The sequence below is a fragment of the Sminthopsis crassicaudata genome, chromosome 4 (assembly GCF_048593235.1).
Source record: "Sminthopsis crassicaudata isolate SCR6 chromosome 4, ASM4859323v1, whole genome shotgun sequence".
Classification (NCBI taxonomy): Eukaryota; Metazoa; Chordata; class Mammalia; order Dasyuromorphia; family Dasyuridae; genus Sminthopsis; species Sminthopsis crassicaudata.
In genome coordinates, this window is record NC_133620.1 from 212116586 (window position 1) to 212140544 (window position 23959).

The 23959-nt window shown below is 32.6% G+C and overlaps 1 pseudogene; it reads right to left on the reverse strand.

Annotated features, from left to right (window-relative positions):
* Window positions 1–7042: 7042 nt before the first annotated feature.
* LOC141540702 (phosphoglycerate kinase 1-like) lies at window positions 7043–8769 on the reverse strand (annotated as a pseudogene).
* Window positions 8770–23959: the final 15190 nt, after the last annotated feature.

Below are 23959 nucleotides of genomic sequence, written 5' to 3' on the forward strand. Positions count from 1 at the left end.
TTAACAGTTGCATGGAGAATGGAAACTTGAAATGTGCTAAGAAATAATTTAATTTTTTTTTTACTAGCTACATTCACTACTAGCTGCTGATTTTTAAAAATCATGAAGAAATTAACAACTTCTGGATAAAGCAGAGACATCATTAATGTCCAGATAACTAGAGGAAAAGTAGTTAAATCAACAAAGTCTTTCATTCAAAGATCCTCTGCTCATTGGTTATCTTCTTTTTTCCTTTTGGTACCTTCCCAAAAGGCTCTCAACAAGAACCCTAATACTTTCTCCTACCTACTTCTCTACATCTTTCTATTCAAGGAATCTCAATTTGAGTCATTCCAGGAAGTACCTCACGTTCCTGACATTCATTTATTTCACATATATTTATTGAGAACAAACTATGTATATAGTAACTTCTTTTTGCCCAAGTAAAATTGATCAATCTTTTCTCTCAACTAGAAATTCCATTTTTTTTTTTTTTTTTTTTTTTTTTTTTTTTTTTTTGGTAATTTTATCTGAAGCCTCAGAGTAAGGACTATGGTAATGTCCTCACAGCTATATCTACAGCCACTGCCAGCTAACTCAACTGCTCAGCTGATAGTGTTGGAATAATCCCTTTCCCACCCCACACCCATTCAGTTGTCAAATTCTGCCAATTCTAATTCCCTGGTTTGACTTGCATCTCTCCCGTTCTTTCCATTCTCATTTGCTACTACTTCTTAGATCAAGCTGTCATCACTCCTTACTATTTGAATAGCTTCCCAACTGCTCTTCCTGTTTCTAGGCTTTATCCTTCCTACCTTACCTGAGGAGGATGAAGTTTGTAAACTATAGGTCATAGAGTTTGACTTTTACCCTTGATAAATTCTAGAATATATTATTAAAGGAATAATCTGCACACACTCAGAAGGATAATAGGGAACACTAAAAGCCAGTGTCTTTATTAATATTGTTATCCTAAATTAACCTAATTTTCTTTATGGCAGGTGTAAGAAATGAAATTTTTGGAAGACTTTCTATGGAAAAATATGATGAACAAAAGATCTTCCCTCATTTTTAGCTAAAGCTATGACCACTGCTGAAGCTGGCCAGAAAAACTGTATACTATACTTACTGGGTTTATTATAATAATAAAATATTATTACATAAATATAAATAAATAAAATAATAATAATAACTACTTTATTAGTAAAAAACTGTCTACAATTCTTTTGTAACACCCTGTCAACTTCAAAAAGAAAAATACCTGGGGGTCACATATTGATTTTGAAAACCACAAATACAATATAGAATAGCTATATTGTATTGTAGTTTTATTTATTTTGTTAAAAGTTTCCTAATTATATTTTGACTAGTTTCTGGTTTTTGAACCCTTTCCCCTAGGATGTTATAGGATTCCCCATAACTAAAGGCAACTTGAAAACAATGGAATATCCTAATTGATTTACTGAAAACTTTTTGCAAGGGATGACTGATAAACACGTTTCCTGTAACTATGGCCACTTTGTAGAATTTTTATAAGGATTTCATCCTGGTGCTGGAGTCATGAACTCCCGCATGTAAATTGCATTGCTTTCAATAAAAGTTATTTTTCCTACCATATTGTCGTTCTCCTTATTGGTTCCTCTGTGATTAAAATATTCTGGATGACTTATGCATTTTGAAATTCCCCTTTTTTTAAAGATCCAAGTATTATTTCCACTGTGAAACTTCTCTGGAATGATTTATTCTCTCTGAAATTTCTCATAATGATTCATCTGGATCTCTCCTTTTAACTTTGCCCTTTTCATCCTCAACTTTATAACAGTGCTTTACACAAAGTAGATGTTTATAAGTTAATAATTTAATTAACAACAAATCCACAAACATAAATTAAGTACCATATGCAAGGCAATCGGTTAGATTCTGGTGACAAAGAGACAAAAAAGGTAACAATCTCTGCCTTCAACGGACTTATGCTCTGTTAGTGGGATGTAACATGTATACATAGGTAAGTAAATATAAAGTATATGCAAAGTGGTACAAGATTATATCAAGAGAAAGAAATTCAGTAACAAAGAGCTTGTGTGAGATATGGTACTTGAAGGAGGTTAGACAGAAAGAAAAAAAAGTGCCATCTCAAACAGAGGGAATTACACAAAGATGTGTGGTTGTGCGATGGAATGCCATATACAAACAGTAAGCAGGCCAGCTTGATAGATCCGAAAACATAGGATATGGAGGACTAAGAAATAAGCTTGGAAAATTGGGTGAAAAGGGTTTGGCTTTCAGACTATGAATTATAGGATGGAAATTACCTTAGAGATTGCCTAGTTCAGGATATACTATAACATATTTAATATGTATGGGAATGCCTGCCATCTAGGGGATGGGGTGGAGGGAAAGAGGGGAAAAATTCAGAACAGAAAGGAGTACAAGGGATAATGTTGTAAAAATTACCTATGCATATGTACTGTCAAAAAAGTTATAATTATAAAATTAATTTAAAAAAATAAAATAGGTCAAGATGACTCATGATGAATGAGGATACAGTGGGAGAGCTTGGTCTTTTTAACCAAGTTCTTATTCATTGATTGACTGGCATGATTAATGTGAAATTAAATATATTGTGGTTTTAAAAATGTTAAAAAAAAAAAGAGATTGCCTAGTTCAATCTCCCCACTGAAGACCAGAATAATTCAGTGATTGCCTAAAGTCTCCCATGTAGTAGCAGAAGGTGGATTTGAACCCAGTCAATACTGATGGCAAATTAAAGGTTCTTTCTACTGTATGACACTCCTCCTATTTTCAATAATTTTCTACATTTAAAAAAACTCTTTCCTTTATCCCATGCAATCTTATTTTCATGCTCATTGCATCACTCTAACTATTCTCTCAGGAGTTACCAGTAACTTTTAACCCATTAATGAAATTCTGTTATTGTTTTTCTGCACAGTACTCACTCTATCACTGTGTTGATTATCCTTTAACTCTTTTTATACTTTTAAGCATCAACTCCAGATACTAAGCACAACTGGTTATCTTCTACCTTTTTGGAAATAAAATAAAACATTTTGTGTTTACTCTGGTGACACATATGCAAAATCTGTGCATAGCTGCTGTCTAAATATAAAGATAGCTTGGCTCACATATGGCACCAATAAATATATGGGATACAACTGATTCTTTTCAATGGGGACTTAAAGTTCTACCTTTTTGAACATGAAGAGGAGAGGCTTGTTTATCTCTGACAGAGGTACTGGTTAGAAATCTATATATGATATTTCAAATACTGGTTGTCTAAGGATATGATACTTTGAAGCCTAAAATAAATACTACCTTCCCTGTTTGCTTTAAAGGCAAGAATAATACTTAGCTTACTATTATTAATTTATTTTCCTTCTGCCAAATACTTCTTACTCAAAAGTGGTCACAAATAGCTACTGTACCACATTGTCAAAGAAAACACTAAATAGAAATTGAGGAAGTTATATACAGATTAGAATAGATCAAAGAAAACACAAGAATAAAAAAGATCTTGAACTCAACAAGGAAGAGACCTACCCACCCGAGGTGAATCTGCTGTTAGTAGTCTAGGATTATTGTTGTTGTTCACTTTTTTTCAGCCATGCCCAACTCTTCATGACCTCATTTTGGGATTTTCTTGGCAAATACACTGGGGGTGTGTGTTGATATTTCCTTCTCCAACTTTTTATAGATGAGAAAACTGAGGCAAATAGACTTAAAGTAACTTGCCCAAGTGAGTTTCTGAAGCCAGATTTGAACTAAGGAAGTTGAGACTTCCTGACTCCAGGCCCAGTGCTCTGTTCACTATGACACCACCAACCCTTCTCGAATTGCAATCATTAGAAATCAAAGGATTTGTAAAAGATGGTTGTACAGATGAACCCCACTATTTGTCATCCATATCTAAACTTGTCACTTATCATCCCATTTCATGAAATTCTCTAATCATCTGAAGAAATCTCTTCCTTCCTCACATAAGTATTCAGTGATACAACAGAACACCAACTCACATCCCTCTCTACAAGCAGAGGAAAGAAAAACTCCTACCTGTACCATTCAGAGGGTTACACATATTGTTTTCTAATTTATTCTTTACTAGCTAAAACTTAAAATTATTTCTTGGGGAGGCTGTAGAATCTAACTTACACAATTGTCTCCTCCTACTTTTATTACTTAAAGAGATTATTTATTACCATAATTTTTACTTCCCATCTATTTAAAGTTCAATATATCTAGTCACTCTTCTTTCATTGAACAATTTATTAATTTAAATCAAAGAACTAGGGTTCAATCTTTGACTCTGCCATTTATTGTCTGAAGGACCTGGGGAAAACTATACAATTATTTTGGGTCTTAGTTTCCTCATCTGTAAAATGAAGGATTCACATTACCACTCATTCCAGGTCTAAGTCTGTGATCCTGCGCCTTCATATTCTACTTATGTAGTTATTTATAACATGTGTTATTACTTAAATATACTTCTTCTACCTACAAAAACAAAGATGACTAAATGATGGTTCACTATGTTTATACCAATGACTAATTTCAAGTTTTGTTGTCATTTTTAAGTCTACAATTATATTACATAAATCTGGGATTTTAAACAATGACCTAGGATGAAGTTTTATATGAAAAAGAAACTATAGAAATAGATTAGAGATTTTTAAAAACTTAAGGTATAAAAAAGCTTAGATGAGGATGAATACATGCTCTATAAGATGGCAGCATAAGTACTTTAATTCAACAATCTAAAATAGCAAGAGCAACCTCTCCTATATTGACTAAACCTGGATCTATAAGATGAAAAGAAAGAAATACCACACAGAGTAATAGTCCCCTGAAAAAATCTTCAGAAAGATAATACTCAAATCTTCTGCCAATATCCAACCTACATTGTGTCTTGGGCATGACCAACACAAGCAACCTGACAGGCTTGGGTTTTGAACTCCTGCAGTTACTACCAGATTCCTATTACAGTGGTAATTCAATCTCACTCCCCTCTGCAGCAACAGATGAAAGGTAGAAAATATTTATCCTGCCTAACCATGCAATGGAAAAGAAGTACAATTGTGAAAGAGAGAGGGAATGAAGATGTAGTAATGGAGTTTGATAGGGGTAACCATCTTCTGTTCCCAAAGAATCAGAATATTAGCTATACATAGGTTTTTCCCTCTTCTCTTTAAATTAATTTCCCTTCCCCCAAATCAAGGATGATGAGGATGCTTAACTTTTAGGTTTTCTGTAGAAGAAAATAAATCATAGAAGCAGAATAAAGAAGATGAATGATGAGAAGTCTGAGATAAGCTTCAAGAAATAAAGGGAAATTATTAAATGAGGAATAAGCCTACTTCCCAAGTACTTAAATCAATGATAAGATTCATAAAATATAAAGAAAAAGTGAGTTAGACTTTTTTAAAAATGCACTATACAGTGAATAAGTATCATACTTTAAAAGGAAAGAAACCAAAAGTTCAGAGTAAGAAGGGGACAAGATAATTCTTACTCAAATTTTATAGAATTTATAAAACAACAGCAATAAATTTCAAAATTTCAAAAAAAGATAAAGATATTAGATGCAAATTAAATTGAAAACCAGAATTCACAAAGATGAAATAAATTGAAATAAACACTAGACTATACAATTTAGAACACATAAAAGAGTTCTCCAAAATTGTACATCATGATAATGAGAATGACAAATTCGAAAATGAAAACTATATAAATTGAAGATAATTTGGCAGAAAAGAAGCAAAAGACAAAACCTTTGAAAGAATATATAGATTCTACATAAGACAAATTCATGAGTGACTCAAATACAGGATACTAAAATATGATGTATCATAGTTCTACAGAAAAAAAAAACTGATAAATTTGAAAACCTAAATAACATATTTCAGAAAATGTTACTAGAAAACCTTCCAAGAATTTTTGTTTTAACAAATGGCATATCTGCAATTTATCAATACAGAAACAGTTCTGAAGTTGAACAAATTTGATTGAAATTTTAAAATTGCAATGGTAAGCAATTAAAATTTTAAGTATCTAGAAAAAAGACCTTCAGTTATAAAAGGAAAATTAATTAGAAATGTCAAAGGTGACTTTCAACCTATTAAAAATTAGAGAACTGATGACAAAAGGATATTCCAAAAGGTAAGAAGAACATAAGTATATACCTCTAAATAAATTTGAGACTTTTAATGAAAACATTTGCATTGCCTTTTATAAAAGTAAGCAATTATTTATGGTTTCATTTTTTACAATTTTCTATGGTCTCTCATCTCCTCTTTCTCCCATTGAGCTGTCCCATTTAATAAGTAATATTTTAAAGCAAAAATAGAAGAAAAAAGAGCAAAAATCAGTAAAAATTATCAATACATCAAAGAAGTCTGAAAATATTTTGCAATGTTCAACACTTGTGCACTTTCCATTTTTGTAAAGGGATGGGATGTGTGTATTTTATGATATCTTTTCTTTTGAGCTATTTTGCTATTTTTACAATTTTGACACATTTCTTTTTGATTGCTTTGTGGTGATTCTTTCTATTAAGCCAATAGTTATTGTGTATCTTATTTTCTAGGTTCTACTTCCTTTACTCTGTTTAGTTCATGTAGAACTACATATGAATCTCTATATTCATCACATTCAACACAATAATATTCCATCACATTGATATATCACTGTCTTTGTGAGTATGTCCCAACTGATGGGTATCTACTTAACTTCAAATTCTTTCTATCACAAAAAGTTCTGAAACAAATATTATATATATAATATTAATAAATATGTATGTATACACACATATATAATCTAGGATCACAACAATGGTTTAGACACAATAAATCAGTTCACATGAGATCCGACAACTGGCATGCCCAGGAAACAACAGAATTGAATTAAGCTACTTTGGTGGCTTTCATTACCTCTTCTTCAGACAACTAGTTGAGACTTGAGGGATACACTTACTTAATGTCACCAAGAGGGACAGGAAGTATTATAGTGTGGCATTGAAAGAGTCAGCAGGGAGGAAAGTGGCATCCATTAGTCACTGCCACCCCAGGAAAGACTTGCCTTCTAACATGTTTAGACTGGCACTATCCCCAGTCTCTCATAGCTAACTTTGTCCTCAGTGTTCTATTTGGTACAGCAAGGGATAATATCCTCACCATCTATGATAGTGATGCTTCCTCTATTAGTGGTCTTCACCACATTATTCATTAGCTCCTTGGTTCCCCAACAAAAGCTTCCCACTCAAATACTCCAACAGGTCCATTCCATATAATCTGTTTGACCTATGTCATAGGTCTTCTTGCTTTGAGGGCCACAGTCAACCATCCATCAAAGCTGCCAAAGGCTAATTGGCTTGGTCACTCTTGACATTCTCATCAAACTTGTCTGCTATGATAAAGTCAACAGGTAACATAATCTTGAGACCATTCTTCTCAATATTAGCCATCAGATCTTTGACAATCCTGGCTCTCTCTTGATCAAAAAGAAAAATTCCACTCTCCATGTTGTTAAGCACCTTGAGGAAGGTGAAACACATCCTGTTATCAGTGACCCTTTCTTTGAATTGATTTAGCATAATGTTGATTAACTGAATCTTGTTTGCAACTTTAGTTCCATCCAAGATGGCCAAGAAAGATGTCCCTGGGCCCTCTGGTATCTTGGTAAAATGTCAGCTCCTATTTTTTTTAAGGAAATTACATTAAGAGGCATGATTCTGAGACAGATTCATTTCCACCATGGGCACAGTGGGCACAGTGAGCAGTACCAAAAGAATTATTGACATAGGTATCCCCCGGGGTTGGAGAGGGATATTTGGAAGATTTCTACTTTGGCTGGTTCAGCTTTAATCTTCTTCCCAGAAGCATCTTTGCCTCTTCCTTCTTCTAAATGGAAGCAGAGATTCTCCAGAAAAATGGTAGAATAGTCAGGTAACTTAGCATAGGCTTTCTCAACTTCTGGGCCCCACAATTATTAAGTAATAAACATCTTTAATCCACAAGAATTTGAACTCCTCAGCCACAGGCTTCAAGGAGTATGTATCAGATATGGGGATATAATCAGATTGGTCTAAGTGGCTCATCAAACAATGAACTTGATTCCATTATCCAAATTATGCTAAAAAAGAACAGCCTTAATTCTCTGGTTGTTGGTTATCTCTTCGTGTTTCATGGGAACATTAAAATTCATTCTCATGATGACCCTTTCCCCCTTGCACTTCATCTTGTGCAAGGTTAGTTTTTTGAAAAGATATGTCAGTGTTAAGGAGATCACTGGATAGCTGTGGTTATGGCTGGAGCTCAGGCTGTTTGACCTAGGGAACTGTTCTACACACTGGAGTCAGCACCTACTACCAAGTATCCAGTTTCTACCTCGAGGATCACCTTGAGAATTTGTCTTCCTACCACTATACCAGATGATTTTGATGACTATTGCTTTATAATAGAATTTGAGGTCTGGAAATGATATTCTCCCTTGTTTCTCTCCTATTTTTATTATTTCACATATATTTAACTTTATCAAGTGAATTTTGTTATTATTTTAGTGAGTTCTTTAAAATAATTCTTTGATAAGTTGATGTAGCATTAAAAGTGTTCTAACATATTACTATTGCATATGGAATTTGTCTTTTAGATAAATATTTTTATGATAACAAAAGCTTCTTACATGGAAAGTCTTTGTAGGTTTTACATTTTTATTTTGCTTTTTAGTCACAAATGACTGCTGTACTTTATCCAAGGCCTTCTCTATATCTATTGAGGTCATTGTGTGGTTTGGGATGTTTTTGCTGTTAATATAACTATGTTTATTGTTTCCCTGGCATTGAACCTTTTTTGCATTTCTAGAATTGAACAAACAACTAACAAAAACAACCTTGGTCTGATGAATGAGTTCTTTGATGAATCACTGCCAGTTTTAATCCTTGCCCCAAAGCTCTATGATATGAGATTCTCTCCATCTTTGTGAAATGACGACCTTGCCCTGAATGAATGGCAGAATCAAATTGGTGAGAGAATGGAATTGCTCTGTCATCTCCCCTTTATGACTCTTCAAGCTTCAAGTCTTCTTTGAGCTTCTAATTGATTTGGATGTTTCTGGCTTCCAGCTGGCAGATGGCAGACTTGAACCTCTTTTTTGAGTATTGAAGGAAAATATCCTGTGAATACATGAATGGAGATATAGTCTCTATCATATCCCTATCTCTAGCTATGCTAGATACTTTAGAGAATTTTCCCTTGAGTGAGATCAAATATTCTTTCTTAATTGAACAGAATTATATCAGTCCCCAAAGAGAGAGCTCCTTCACTCTGTATTATCTAGTATATTTTCTCCTCTGATTTCTGTTTTGCTACTGAAGTGGATGCATTTTTTTTTTCTTTTTTGCTATTAACTATGTGATTGTGTAACTGTTATTAGTTAGGAAAAAGATATAGACACTGAATGTAGAATTTAGGATTCTACTCCCTCCATAATAAAATGATCAGAAGTCAGATTGAACATGATCCTAAACCTTAGAATAATAATGTCTAAGAGAAGAAAAAGATAATTTTATCCTCTTTCTCTGCAGAGGCCATAGTATCTTCTGGTCCTAACTTCTTACTCCTACTGGCAAGAATTAATCTTCTTTGGAGAATGGAGAAGGAAGATGCAAAAAGAGGGTAGAAATGCTCACTCTGCCTCCCTATTCCTATGACCTATGTCTTTGTCCTTGTCACCTCAGCTACCCTTTTCTCTGTCTCTATGTTCTCTTTCTCTGAAAATGCATATATTTGTGTGTGTGTGTGTGTGTGTGTGTGTGTGTGTGTGTATGTGTGTGTATGTAAACAATTATGCTTGGGGTAATCCATAGACTCATTTTATGGACTTTTATTTTTTAAAAAAATTGAATCAATATTCATTAATGATATTGATCTATAGTTCTTCTGTGTTTTACCTTTATCTGATTTAGAAGTTAGCACTCCATTTGTTTCATTAAAAGAATCTGGTAGTATGCTTTCTCATTTTTTAAGAATAATTTCTATAGTGTTGTTTTAAACTATTTTTAAAAAGATTTACTGAACCATTCTTTGAATCCATCAGGCAGGATGTAGAATTCTTTGCCTCTCTCCCCTCAAGGTTTTTATAAGTGGTTCTATTTTTTTTCTAAAATTGGATTTTTAAAGATCTATATTTGATATTAGTTTAGATATTCCAAATTTTGGAAGGTTTGTGTGTGTTCTAAGTTTTGTTGGCATTTACCTCTACAATAATAGGTCCTAATAATTCTTTCTATTTCTTCTAGTTTTGTTGTGATTTCACTTTGTCCCTTAACTTTTTTCTGTTCTTTTTAATCACATTAGCTAAAGGGTGATCAACTTTTTTCAAAGAACCAGTTTTTAATTTTATTTAACATGTTCATAGACTTTTGGTTTCTAATGTATCAATTTCTCCTGTAGTTTTAAAATTCTCTTATTTGCTTATTTTATTTTATTTTATTTTATTTTTTTTATTATATATATATATATATATTTTATAATATTATCCTTTGTATTCATTTTTCCAAATTACTCCCCCTCCCTCTATTCCCTCCCCCCGACGACAGGCAATACCATACATTTTACATGTGTTACAATATAGTCTAAGTACAATACATGTGTGTGAATATCATTTTCTTGTTGCACAATAAACATTAGAATCCGAAGGTACATGCAACCTGGGCAGACAGATTGTAGTGCTAACAATTTACATTCCCCTCCCAGTGTTTCTTCTCTGGGTGTATCTACCTCTGTCCATCATTGATCAACTGGAAGTGAGTTGGATGTTCTTTATGTTGAAGATTTCCACTTCCATCAGAATACATCCTCATACAGTATTGTTGTTGAAGTATACAGTGATCTTCTGGTTCTGCTCATTTCACTCAGCATCAGTTGATTTAAGTCTCTCCAATCCTCTCTGTATTCCTCCTGCTGGTCATTTCTTACCGAGCAATAATATTCCATAACTTTCATATACCACAATTTACCCAACCATTCTCCAACTGATGGACATCCATTCATCTTCCAGTTTCTAGCTACAACAAAAAGAGCTGCCACAAACATTTTGGCACATATATGTCTCTTTCCGCTCTTTAGTATTTCTTTGGGATATAATCCCAGTAGTAGCACTGCTGGGTCAAAGGGTATGCACAGTTTGATAACTTTTTGGGCATAATTCCAGATTGCTCTCCAGAATGGCTGGATTCTTTCACAACTCCACCAGCAATGTATTAGTGTCCCAATTTCCCCACATCCCCTCCTTATTTGCTTATTTTAGATTTATTTGTTGGTTTTCTATTAAAATGTATTTTCAGATCAATTCTTTTTCTATTTTGTTCATATATGTACACACATACTCAGACACATACATGCTTCTCTTCCCAAACACTGTTTTAACTATAGCTCTTTCACACAATTAATTGTTTCCATGTTTTGTTCTTTGATTCACTCATTATTTAGGAATTCATTGTGAAGCTTCTATTTGGGTCTGTTTTCTTTTTAATGCTCCCTGAACTGATTGCTAATTTTTAGTGTAATGATCTATAATGGGGGTGTGATTATAATATCTTTGTAACACTAATAAGTGATTATTTAAAAGAAGTAGTACCAAGAAATAGAAATCTTTTAGCAGTCAAATTTAGGAATTTTAGGTTTTTTGTTTTAGTTTCTCTAGCAGTTTTTTCAAGTCTCTATTTTCCATTTTGTTTATATTTCTAAAAGACTTATCTAAAACTGAAGGAGGGATATTGAAATCTGTCATATTATATCTCATCTGATAATTCGGTTAATTTTTCTTTTATGAATTTAGATGGTAAGGCATTTGGAGCATATAAGCTCAACATTAGTTTTGATTTATTTTCTATGATTTCTTTTAGCATAATCTTTCTTTGTTTAACTATCCTTATTTTATCTATTTTTTTTTTTTTTGCTATATTTGAATGCAACCATTCTGCTTTTTGGGATTCAAAAAAATGAATGCATGAATGCAACCTCTGCTTTTTGGGATTCACCTGATACATAATACTTTTAAAATATCCCTTTATTTTTATTTTATATATGTCTTTTTTTAGTTGAATTTCTTATATGCAACATATTGTATGGGAGATTATACACACACATATACACACAAGCTGCCACTTTTTTCATTTTATTGGATTATTTGATGTACTCACATTTATCATTATGAGGATTAGCTTTACATTTTCTTCCTTTTCTTTCTTATATGGTTTTTCTTTTATATTTAGATATCTCTCTCCTCTCCTATAAGCTGAGTGTTTATGTCTCTTCAGTTCTTTTAACTTAATTTACTATAAAGCAACTATATTCTCACTGTTTTTTTCTCTCATCTTTACTTCTCCACCTATTTGTTACCTGTTCCCCATGTTTTGTTTAAAGTGTTAGTTATTTTTCTGTCTCTTTTCTCTTTAAAAATTATCTACTTTTTCTCCCCCTCTATGTGAAGTAAGATAGAAACATCCTTCTATTTTTACTTTCCTTCAACATGTTTTATTCTTTAAGCTCATTTATGTCATTCTTTTAATTATCATCCTTTTTTCTATTCTAGAATTTTATTTATTCCTTGATTCATTCCCCTAATGTTTATTTAATTCTTCTTTAGTCTCTATATCTCTAGTTTCTGAAGTATCTATTTTAAGTTTCCCTCTTCTAAACAGTTTATGTGTTATTGGCTTATAGACATCACCTTTGATCTTAGAAATATCAATTTTTGTAGTCAATAGCAAGAATATTGTTCAAAGGAGGAATTTTCTAATTTTTTTGAAAGTACAGATTATTATTAATTTTTCCTCCTGGTGGTCTAATAAAGCTACAATTGTACCTAACACCTGAAAAAAAGCAGAGAGACGCTCATCTATAATAAAAATCCTTCCATAGTCTCAGCACATTCTGATCTCTTCTTTACTTTGTGTATCTCTAAAGGGACACTTTAGAGATCCCTTTAGAGATATCTATTGACAAGAACATTTCATACTTACTGATAAACCACTTTGTAATTCTTTTAAGTGATCATATACATTGATGTCATTTCAAGGGCTAAATGCATTTGTACATCTGATGAAATTAATTCCTTTCTGCCTACTTGGTTTCTGGTATTGCCACAAACCTTGCTTTAGGGACTGCACATTTTCAAAAAGAATGGTTGAAGTAAATTGTTTCCTCAGAACACTGATGCTTTAAAACCCACAAAGTTGTTTTCTATAATAATTTATGTTTGACAAATGTTCCTTTGAGAAAAAATTTTTAAAAATTGCTTCCTGTATGCAGAGTGCATTCCTAGGGCCTGGAAGAGATACAAAAATAAGATCAAATCAGGTTTTGACCTTCTTGGATTTCGCAGTCAAGTAGAGGGATCAAAAACCAAAGATAACTAGCATATAAAGCATCATATAATAATGTATTAAAGGCTATCAAAACAAAGTGCTAAGTTTAGTTCAATAAGGAAGACTGTTTTCAACAAGAAGAGTAGAAGAGAGAATGAGGATGTGTGGTCAGTCAAGGAAGATTTAATGAAGGAAATAACAGTATAGTTGATCTTAAACATTAACATTAAAATGTACAAAAGCATTCCAGTTATAGGAAATAGTGACAGCAAAGAGTGTGTGAGAAAAAAAATTCAGATATAGTTTGAACTTACAGTATGGAGGAAAGTACTATGAAATAAAACTGGGCATTACAAAAGATTAAGCAACAGAGTTAGAGAGGTAAAAGGTATCAGATGTCTAAACAGTGGAGAGAAAAGAGGAGAAGAAGAATCAAGACATTATTTTACATTGTATTCGACATTCTAGACATTTTCTTAAAAGATAATTTCTCATTCTAGGACTTTAGCAGGAATTTGTTTTTTACTGATAAAACAACATTAAGAAAACAATTGGAAAAGAATTCAATAAACTCCTTAGTAGATATATGCTTGTTCAGTATCCCAGTCTGACCAAACCCTTGAGAATAAATGACTTATGTCAATATTCATGAGAAAAATTGGTCTTACCCTGTTTTAACTTTTTTACTTTAGACATTAAGAGCATATTTATATCATAGAAACAATTTGGTAGGAACTCTTCTTTACCTCTTTTTTGTGGTGGCAAAGAATTGGAAACTGAGGGGATAATCATCAGTTATGTAATGGCTAAACAATTTGGCATATGAAAGTGATGGAATATTGTTGTGCTATAAGAAATGAAGAGAATGGTTTTGGAAAAGCCTGGGAAGACTTGTATGAATAGATGCAAAACAAAGTAGGCAGAACCAAGAGAAAATTTATACAATAACAGCAATATTGTAAAGATAATAAGCTTTGAAAAACTTAGTAGCTGGTCAACACAATCTAAAATATGAAACGTTATCCACCTCCAGATAGAAAAATGATGGACATAGACCTTTTTTTGGATATGATTAAATCAGAGATTTGTTTTGTGTAACTCCATAATTGTTATGTGTTTGTTTTTCTTGCTTTTTCAGTAGGGAAGGGGAATAGAGAACATTCAAAACAAGTAAATTGTGAAATTATTTTAATGAGATATATGTAGGGAAAGCTTTTACTAGAGAGGTGACTGCATATATGAGAACATGTTGCGAAGGCAAAAACAAGATTTGGCAAGAGATTTTTAATGTGAGATCAGTGGTAATGAGGAATTGAGGACTGCACTGAAGCTATGAGCTTGGGTGTTTGGGAGGGCATTGATGTTCTTAACAATAATAAGAAAATTGATAAGGGGGAGGATTTTAAGGAAACAAATTATTGTTTTCAATGTGTTGGATTTAAGATATTTATACAATGTCCAGTACCAGATATCCATAAGGTTGTTGGTAACATGGGATTGAAAATCAGGTGAGAATCTAGACTAAACATAGATCTAGGAATAAGTTGCATAAAATAATACTTGAACCCATTGGAGCCAATAATATCACTAAATCACAATACAAAAAGAGAAGAAGGTCTGGGAGAGAACCTTGGGTAACAGGTACTATTAATAGAAATTTAAAGAATAAAAATTAACAAAGGATAGCTAGAATAAAATGTTAAAGGGTTAGGAGAACCAAGAAAAAAGTAGTGTCATTAAAAAAACCATAAAGGAGAGAAAAATCAGGAGGAGAAGTTGGTCAACAATGTCAAAAAAGCTGACTACTGAGAAAAGACTAGATTTTGACAATTAGATTTGACAATTAAGATAACATTGGAGAGGATAGTTTAAGGTAAATGATGAAATCAGAAGCCAGATTGCAGAGGTCTTAGAAGGGAATGAGAAGAGAAAAATTGGAGAAAATAAGTATAAAGAAATTTCAATAGGAGTTTAACTATAAAAGGGAGGAGAAATATAGGATAATAGTTAGCAAGGATGGCAAAAATCATATAAGGATTTTTTGAGAAAAGATGAGTCTGTAGATAGCAGGAGAAAATTCAGTAGATAGGAAGAAATTGAGGATAAAAAAAGTGTTGGAATGATAATGGGGATAATTTTTTGTAGACAAGGGGAGGGGATAGAATCAAGAGCACATACTAAGTAGCTGGATTTGGCAAGGAAGAAAATCACCTCTTCATATGAAGCTATTGTTGTTATCTGTTTTTTGTTCTAGAAGAGGACCATGACATAAGGAAGGTGATATCATGATGGTCAAGTGAATTGAATTCTAGATGAGATAGAGCTGTGCAAAGAGCTCTTACCCTTTCCTCTGCAGTCACCTGGATCTAGTGGCAAGCTATAAATTAGATTGACTAGAGATAGTCTCAGATACAATGAGAAACCTTGGCCTTTTAAAGCTCTTTCCTAGGTCTTGGTCTGTCTGAGACAACGTCCATTCAATGATTAAAGTTAGGTAAGAAATGAGGTAAAAAAAAATGATCTCTTTTACCTGGTTAGGAAAAAAAAAAATCATTCTGGGAGGAAAAGACTTTCCAGGTTTCTGATCAAAACAAAAGCAATTGCTGTTTATACTTATTGTGAGCCATCAGAGTCCAACCATGACCAAAGGAGACTTGGGCTGCGACCTATTGTTAGCCAATCAAAGAAAGTCAAAGTGATTTGCCTTAAAGGCTTGGTCCTTAAACAAGGAACCTTATCTGTAAACCTCAGATATCTTGTGAGGTTTCAATGATCAAAATGTATCTTCCTTCTGACAGAGTATCAATTAGGTGGTACTTTGGATAGAGCACCAGTTCTGGAGTCAGAAGGACCAGATTCCAAATTTGACCTCACACACTTTATTAGCTGTATGATTGTGAGCTAGTTATTTAACCCCAATTACCTCTTTAAAAAGTTCATTTGAAGCTGGAGTAAATAGAAAAGTTGTGAGGTAAAATATCTGAATCACGAGGAGATGAGAAAAAAAGGAGGAGAGAGTACTTGGAGAATGGTTTCATAGTTTTTTCCTCCCCAGCAGGAAATATATAGCCAGATCTTCAGAGAAGTGTGAAGAGAAAATCCTATGGGAAGCTTGAATGCAGACACATAAGTTAGAAATTTATATAGTAAATATAACCACTGAAGATAGTTTCCCACTCTTAACAGCTCTCTATACCCCAAAATCCAACATTGTTTTAAAGCAATGTTAGAATTGTAGAATGTTCAAATTGGAAGTTATCTCAAAGATGATAGTAATTCATATCCCTCTTGAAGAAACTTAGATCTAGAGAATTTTTGTGATTTGCCTAATTTTTATTTGTGATTAACCATGTGGTTAATAAATGTTACAATAGGATCTAAAATTCATTCCTTTGAGCTTCTAGTACAAGGTCATTTTCACTCTTCACTAAGGAGCAGCATGAATGGAGGATTAGACCCAGAGTAAGGAAGACCTGAGTTCAAACCCAAATCCAAATACTTATTAGCTGAATAATCTCTGGAGAGTCATTTAACTTTCATCTGCCTCAGTTTTCTCATCTGTAATATACTGATGATAATCCCAGGGTCACTGTGAGAATCAAATGAGAGAATATAAAATGCATTAAAAACCTTAAAGCCCTATACAAATGCTAGCTATTAATAGTTAATGATAAAGAGCATGATGATTCTACATAGCTGGTTAAAAGGTAGGTTAAACATAAGAAAAATAAAAACATTAAGTACTATTCGGATTTTTGAATGAAAAGCATATCTTTCAGTTAGGACAATTAGAATAGGAAAAGCATAGGGTAATGATAAACTTCTGGATTGTTAGAAGAAATTGGATTCAAATCTCATCTCTGCTCCTTATTAACTGTGTTACCGTTACTAAATTATAATTTTTCTAAGCCCTTGTTTCTTTAAATGTAAAGTAGGGATGATTATATAATACTTAGAGTACCTATTTTATATGACTTCCAATGAGAATGATATATATATATATATATATATATATATATATATATATATATATATATATATATATATATATAACTTTGCAAATCAAAATATTATGTTATTATTGTTTTTGTTATTGTAACCTTAGAATACAACATTACTGGACCCCGCTTTTACTTTTCCTGGGAGCTCCTGGATGTTGGCACTGTTGGTAGATATCACAGGAGACAGCAACACTGTCTGCCTTGAGGCTAGGTAGTGAAAGGCTTTGCCTGGATCTTGAGTTACAGAGATGACTCAAAGCAACCTTGAATAAAAGCAAACCTAATCTAACCTCTGACTGTATCAATGTAGTTCATCCTTTCGGCTGATACTCTGGGCTCATTCCCCAGTAGAAAGCAAATTCCTACCCTTTTTTACTTTGGTCTCACAGTGATACTGAAGCCCCTCTCCCATCTAATGACCTAACTGACTGCCCTACTGCCTTATAGGGCTCAATGGATTCTCCAAACTTCACTGTCCACTCCTTCATTCACATCCACTTCAACCTTACCCTTCACCTAGTGTCCATTCCATATGTGATCATCCCTCTCTTTGTCCATTGGAATCCATATTTTAGGACTAACTTTCTTTCCCCTTTGACCTCTTTCTTTTTTGTTTCTTCCATTTCCTGACATTCATTGAAATCTGCCCCCCCCCCCCATAATGCTGAATCTTGGCCATACTCACATCTACTCATACCATTTTGACTCAATAGTTCTGTTAGGAGTGTCAGAATATTCCCTGCTTCCCACTGTCACTTCTACATTTTTGCTCTATAGTTGCCATTCAGCAATCTCTCCTCTTTTGAGAGTGGTACTGACTGCAAATATCTTAAAGGTATTTTTTTTTCCATTTCCTTAACATGAATGCTGTGATAGGAAATGACCAAATGTAACATTAAATGACATTGCTTGTCAACTTTGGATTAAGAATAAGACTAACTGTTTGAACTCCTTCATTTAACTTTTCAAGGAGAACCTAAGAATCACATTTCCATTTAATTATGGAATTAATAATTCCATTAATAGTAAATTCCATTTGTATTCTGACCATAGTAAGAATGTCAGGATGGATATGATTCACTTTCTCGACATGTATGTTTATTTGCTGGGCACTGGGTCAAGGATCCCACAGGATCTATATATTATATACAATTGTTAAAATTACTGGTTTTTCTGTATTTCTTAATTTCCTCTGCCCCCTACCCCTTTTAAATCACTCTTCCACTATCACTAAAGAAATGGAAAGGGGTTACATAGGATTGAGGCCCATTATTAATTTTTTCTTTTATTTCAAGGCATGGCTGAGTTTATCACCAAGGAGCCAATGTTCTAGTATTAATGATCATCTCTGTATTTATTCAGGCTGGTCTTGGAATCTAGGGCCATTTCTCAGAAAAGATGAGGCATCTGATTAGGACTCTGGAGAAGGAATAATCTTGTTAAGTAGAAAAGGGTACTGAAAATTCTAGGCCAATAAAATATTTATACCCTATTAGCAGGCTTTATATAACATAATACTATTTTTGAATTTGAATAATTTTAAAATTAAATGCTGGCATCAATTGAAATTCTATTTTCTTAAAAACTATAGATGAAATCACAAAATTACTTTGTTTTTAAAAATCTGCTAAAAGCTAAGAATTCATTATTTGACAAAAACTTCTGGGAAAATTGGAAACTAATATGGCAGAAAGTAGGCATAGACCCACACCTAACACTGTATACCAAAATAAAATTGAAATGAGTTCATGATCTAGATATAGAGAATGATATTATAAACAAATTAGAAGAACATAGAATCATTTATCTCCCAGATTTATGGAGAAGGAAGGAATTTGTGACCAAAGAAGAACTAGAAATTATTATTGATCATAAAATAGATAATTTTGATTATATTAAGTTAAAAAGTTTTTGTACAAACAAAACTAGTGCAGACAAGATTAGAAGGGAAGCAATAAACTGGGAAAACATGTTTACATCCACAGTATCTGATACAGGCCTCATTTTAAAAAATATATAGAGAATTGACTCAAATTTATAATACTTCAAGCTATTCTCCAATTGACAAATGGTCAAAGGATATGAACAGACAATTTTCAGATGAAGAAATTGAAACTATTTGTAGTGCTCAGATCACTATTGATCAGAGAAATGCAAATTAAGACAACTCTAAGATACCACTACACATCTCTCAGATTGGCTAATATGACAGGAAAAGATAATGATGAATGTTGGAGGGGCTATGGGTAGACTGGGACACTGCTACATTGTTGGTGGGACTGTGAACGGATCCAAACATTCTGGAGAGCAATTTTTTTCTCTTTTTTTCATTTCTTCTCTTCATATCTTACCAGTTTGCACTCTTTGAACTCCATCATGCCCTATAGTAAGTACTTCTTCCCTATCCTCCATTTTTTCCAGCTACTTTTTTTTTTTTAAATCTGCCTTCCTTAGATTGTAAGTTCTTTGAAGACAGGAGATCTAATATTTTTTATATTTGGATCCCCAGTATTTACGACAGTGTTTGACACTTAAATAGGCTCTTAATAAATATTTATTTACTATATCAAAGGCAATATTTTGGCCTCAATCTGCCTGATTGTAAAATCAGTAATTTATAAACTATAATATGTTGCCTTTCTAAAAGTGATTTTCCTTTAAATTCAAGTGGATTAATTTGCCTTTCTGGGTCACAATCATAGTATATATCATGGCTTGTAAAACTGATAAATTTATTGTGTTTCTTGTTATTGACTTAAATATATTGGAAAGTAGCAGTGAGAAATCCTTTCACAATGCAATACCGGTTTTTTTTACAGACATTTTATTTAGGGATTAAAATCTCGAAACTACTTCAGACTTTGGTTCTATTTGACTATAAATGATATTTTATAGTACTTGAATTCAGAATAAGTTCTTTACCTTGAATTTAATTTACTTTAATGGATGTGAGATTTTCTTTATTCTTCTCTAGCTTTTGTAAAAAGCCTTCTCTAAAGCCTTTGCCTTCTCTAAATTTACATATCTCCTTATGATCTCAGTGCATTGATCACTATATATACACACATTATGTATACTTTTCTAGAAAGCATGAAGACTTGGAAGCAATAGAAAGGAGTCTAGGATATGTTGTAGGTAGCAGAAACCTGTGACCACTTGAGTCTGGCAGTCATTGCCTCTATAGTTCCTCAGTTCGTGAAATTACTCCTCTAAGTGTATATTCTTTGAAGTGATGCATATATGTTTAAAAAGATCCCAGGAATATGCATAAACAATATCATTAAATCTGATGAAAAAAGAGGATGCTTTGTTTAATCAATCAAGAAATTTTCCAAACCATGTACCTATACGATGTTGTCTTCCTCCTGAATAAAAAGAAGCAATCTGAATTTGCTTTAATTTCTGTTTCTAAATATCTAATTATTTCTTCTTTACTGACAATGTGTTTTCTACTTTGAAAAAACGGTATTAAGTCAACTATTAATTTTTATTTGGTTGACTTCTCTACTACAATAGAAAATTGTTGTTCTTTCTAATTGAAACACAAAATACTCTTTGCTTTAGTGTAATAAGTGATTTCTCTCTCCCACTCATTCCTTTGTGAATGCTAATTTATTCTTCCTTTTCTGGAATTTTATAAAAAAATCCCTGAAGTGCTTATACTTTTGGAAACAGATCATCCCAAAAATAGCCTAAAGAGAAGATGAAGATGCTCTAGGTTACATTCCAGAGGTTGGCATGTGGTCCAGCAATTGGTGGGAAATGATTCTTCATCCTGTTCTTTTCTTATATACACTTGTGAAGTTCAGAAGAAGGCTAAATGGTCTATAACATTAGTTTAACTTTAAGCTATCCTCAGTCATTTGATATTAAATATATGGAGCAGATGCTGAATCGGTGATTCCATTGGTGAAGGGAGCCCCATGTAAGGAACTCTTTCTGTCTATATAGACTGGAAATTTCTTAGCAATTTATGGTATTATATATTTTTCTAGAATAGTAAAGAATTAAGTGACTTACTTAAGGTCACAAATTCAGTATAGTTTTTAGATGTGGGAATGTAATCTAGACAATTAAATCTAGTTTCTATCTACTATGTTATGCTGGTCTTTCCTTTCCCCCCTTCAAATAGAGTTATAATAGGCAGATAGGAATAGACTTTGGTATATACAATCTGAAGACTGCTGATATTAACCAGTAGTAATTGAAAGAAAATTTCAAATTATAAAATAATTGAATTAAATAACTAAAATTGTATGTTTTGATTTTTAATAAAAATTGTAATCCCCATAATTTGGATTAAGGACTTTCAAAACTAAAGATTTCAAAATTATGTGTCAAAAATTTGGGCAGAGTGCTAAGCTGCTGCCCACAGGGTTTTGGAAGCAAATAGAAGTAAGTTAACATTAACTTAAGAAACAAACACTTTTTCTGTATCTATATTTAACATTCTATTTCTGAGTTTTAAGGAGAAATAGACTGAGAATAGGAAAAAAATGTTAAAGTACTGTTAAGCACTTGATGGATTTTATTCTTGCTTTGGAGCCTGTTTCTTTAGTGGGTTTTGTTGTTTGTTTTCCCTACAACTGACTGAAAATTTACAAGTTTATCTATTTCACATAGTTATTATTAATAGATGGCAGTTATTTTTAGTCAAAAAAGATTTTGTTAATTTACTAATAAAAATAAGGGGCAACTAATTGGATTTAAAATATGCTTTTCATTAAACATTTATGGATCTGTATCAAAACAAATATTTTAATAATGTGTTTCTTGAGTAAATTCTTCTATTGAAGAACTTTCTCCTTCTTGTTACTATATCAGTAATTTATTTCAATATTTTTTGGGCATATATGGAAGTGGTTTCAAATGGAAACACTTAAAAACACTGATATTTTGTCCATTTCCCTCATATACATGTTACATTGTGGGCAGCCTGGTGGTACAGTAGATAAAATGCTAAATTTTGAGTCATTAAGACTTAAGTTTGAATCCTGCTTTCAGGCTTTTACTATTTGTATATCACTCTATGCCTAAGCTTCCTCAACTATAAAATATGTTAAAGCAATGTGAAGAGTTAAGCCAATTATTTTGTGCTTTATGAATGTAAAATTTTTACATGTTACCAATTTTTTTCATATTTATTATTTTTTGTCTCAAGAATGTCAACGAAGAAGTAATATTTCAAAAGTAAGACTGAAATCATATGGTTATAGATTTAGCGGCAGAAGGAATCTTAGAGGTCATTGATTCCAATCCCCTCATTTTACAGTTGAGGAAGACAAAGGTATGAAATAAGATACTGGCTTTGAGAGTAGAGAGAAAAAGTCACAAGCAAGAGATGTTGTACAAGCAGAAATATCAAGATATGACAAATGATTGCCCATGTGGGACAATAGATGCTGAAAACTCAAAATAAGTCTAGGTGATGCATCTGGGGGTCTGAAAAATAATAGTTATTTTCATGGAAATAGGGGACTTCTTAATTCATAGAGACATCTTATTAGAATAGGGGGAGCATGATGAACATAGAGTCAAATCCTATATTAAACATCAAAAAAGTCATTCCTCTTTCCTCTCAACCTTGCTCATTTCATTCACACCCTTGGTTTACACTATTGATTCTTAGCAGCTGACTTTCAAGTCAACATCTTTAGGGCTTTCTGCTGATCTTAAGATCTGCTTACAAGACTTCTCTCTGTACATTCTTCAATTGTTCTCACTCCTTGCCAGAATCCATTAATTTTATTCCTTTACTTAAAAAGTTTCAGTGTTTTATGTCTGCTTTTGAGTAAAACTAAAACTATTTTGCAAGGTATTTGAGGTCCTCCACAATCTGTATCATACCATTTTCCAATTTAAAAAAAAATATTTATTTTTAATACATATTGCTTTAGGAAGCATGTTGTGAGAGAAAAATCAGAACAAAAGGGAAAAACCATGGGAGAGGAAAAAACCCTAGGGAAAAAAAAAAGAACATATATTCTAGAATATTGGGGCAGTTTGCTTTGATGATTTTTTTGAAGAATGCTATCTAGGCTCTTTTTTTTTTTTGGTCATGGCCTTCAGATAAGCCAATAATTTTAAAATAATTTCTTCTGGATTACTCATCCAGTCAGTTGTTTTTCCAATGAGGTATTTCACATTTTCTTTTCAGCTTGTTTGACTGATTATTGCTGACTCAGAGTCATTAGCTTGCATTTGACCTGTTCTAGTTTTTAATGTGTGATTTTCTTCAGTTAGTTTTTATATCTCCTTTTATATTTCATTAATTCTACTTTTTAAGGAGTTGTTTTCTTTAATAAGTTTTTTTCCTTCCTTTTCCAAATTGTTGACTCTCTCTCACATACCTCTCATTTCTTTTTTCATTTTTCCCCCCTTCTGCCTCTCTTATTTGCCATTTAAAGTCTTTTATGAGCACTTCCAAAAAGCCTCTTTGGGCATAATACCAATTCATTTTTTAATTTTCTTCTGTGGACAATTTGTCCTCTTCTGAGTTGGTCTTTTGGTCTTCCTTATCACCATAATAGATTTCTATAATAAAGGTTCTTTTCTGTTTCTTGCTCATTTTCTTTCTTTTTCTTTTGCTATTTCCTCCTTT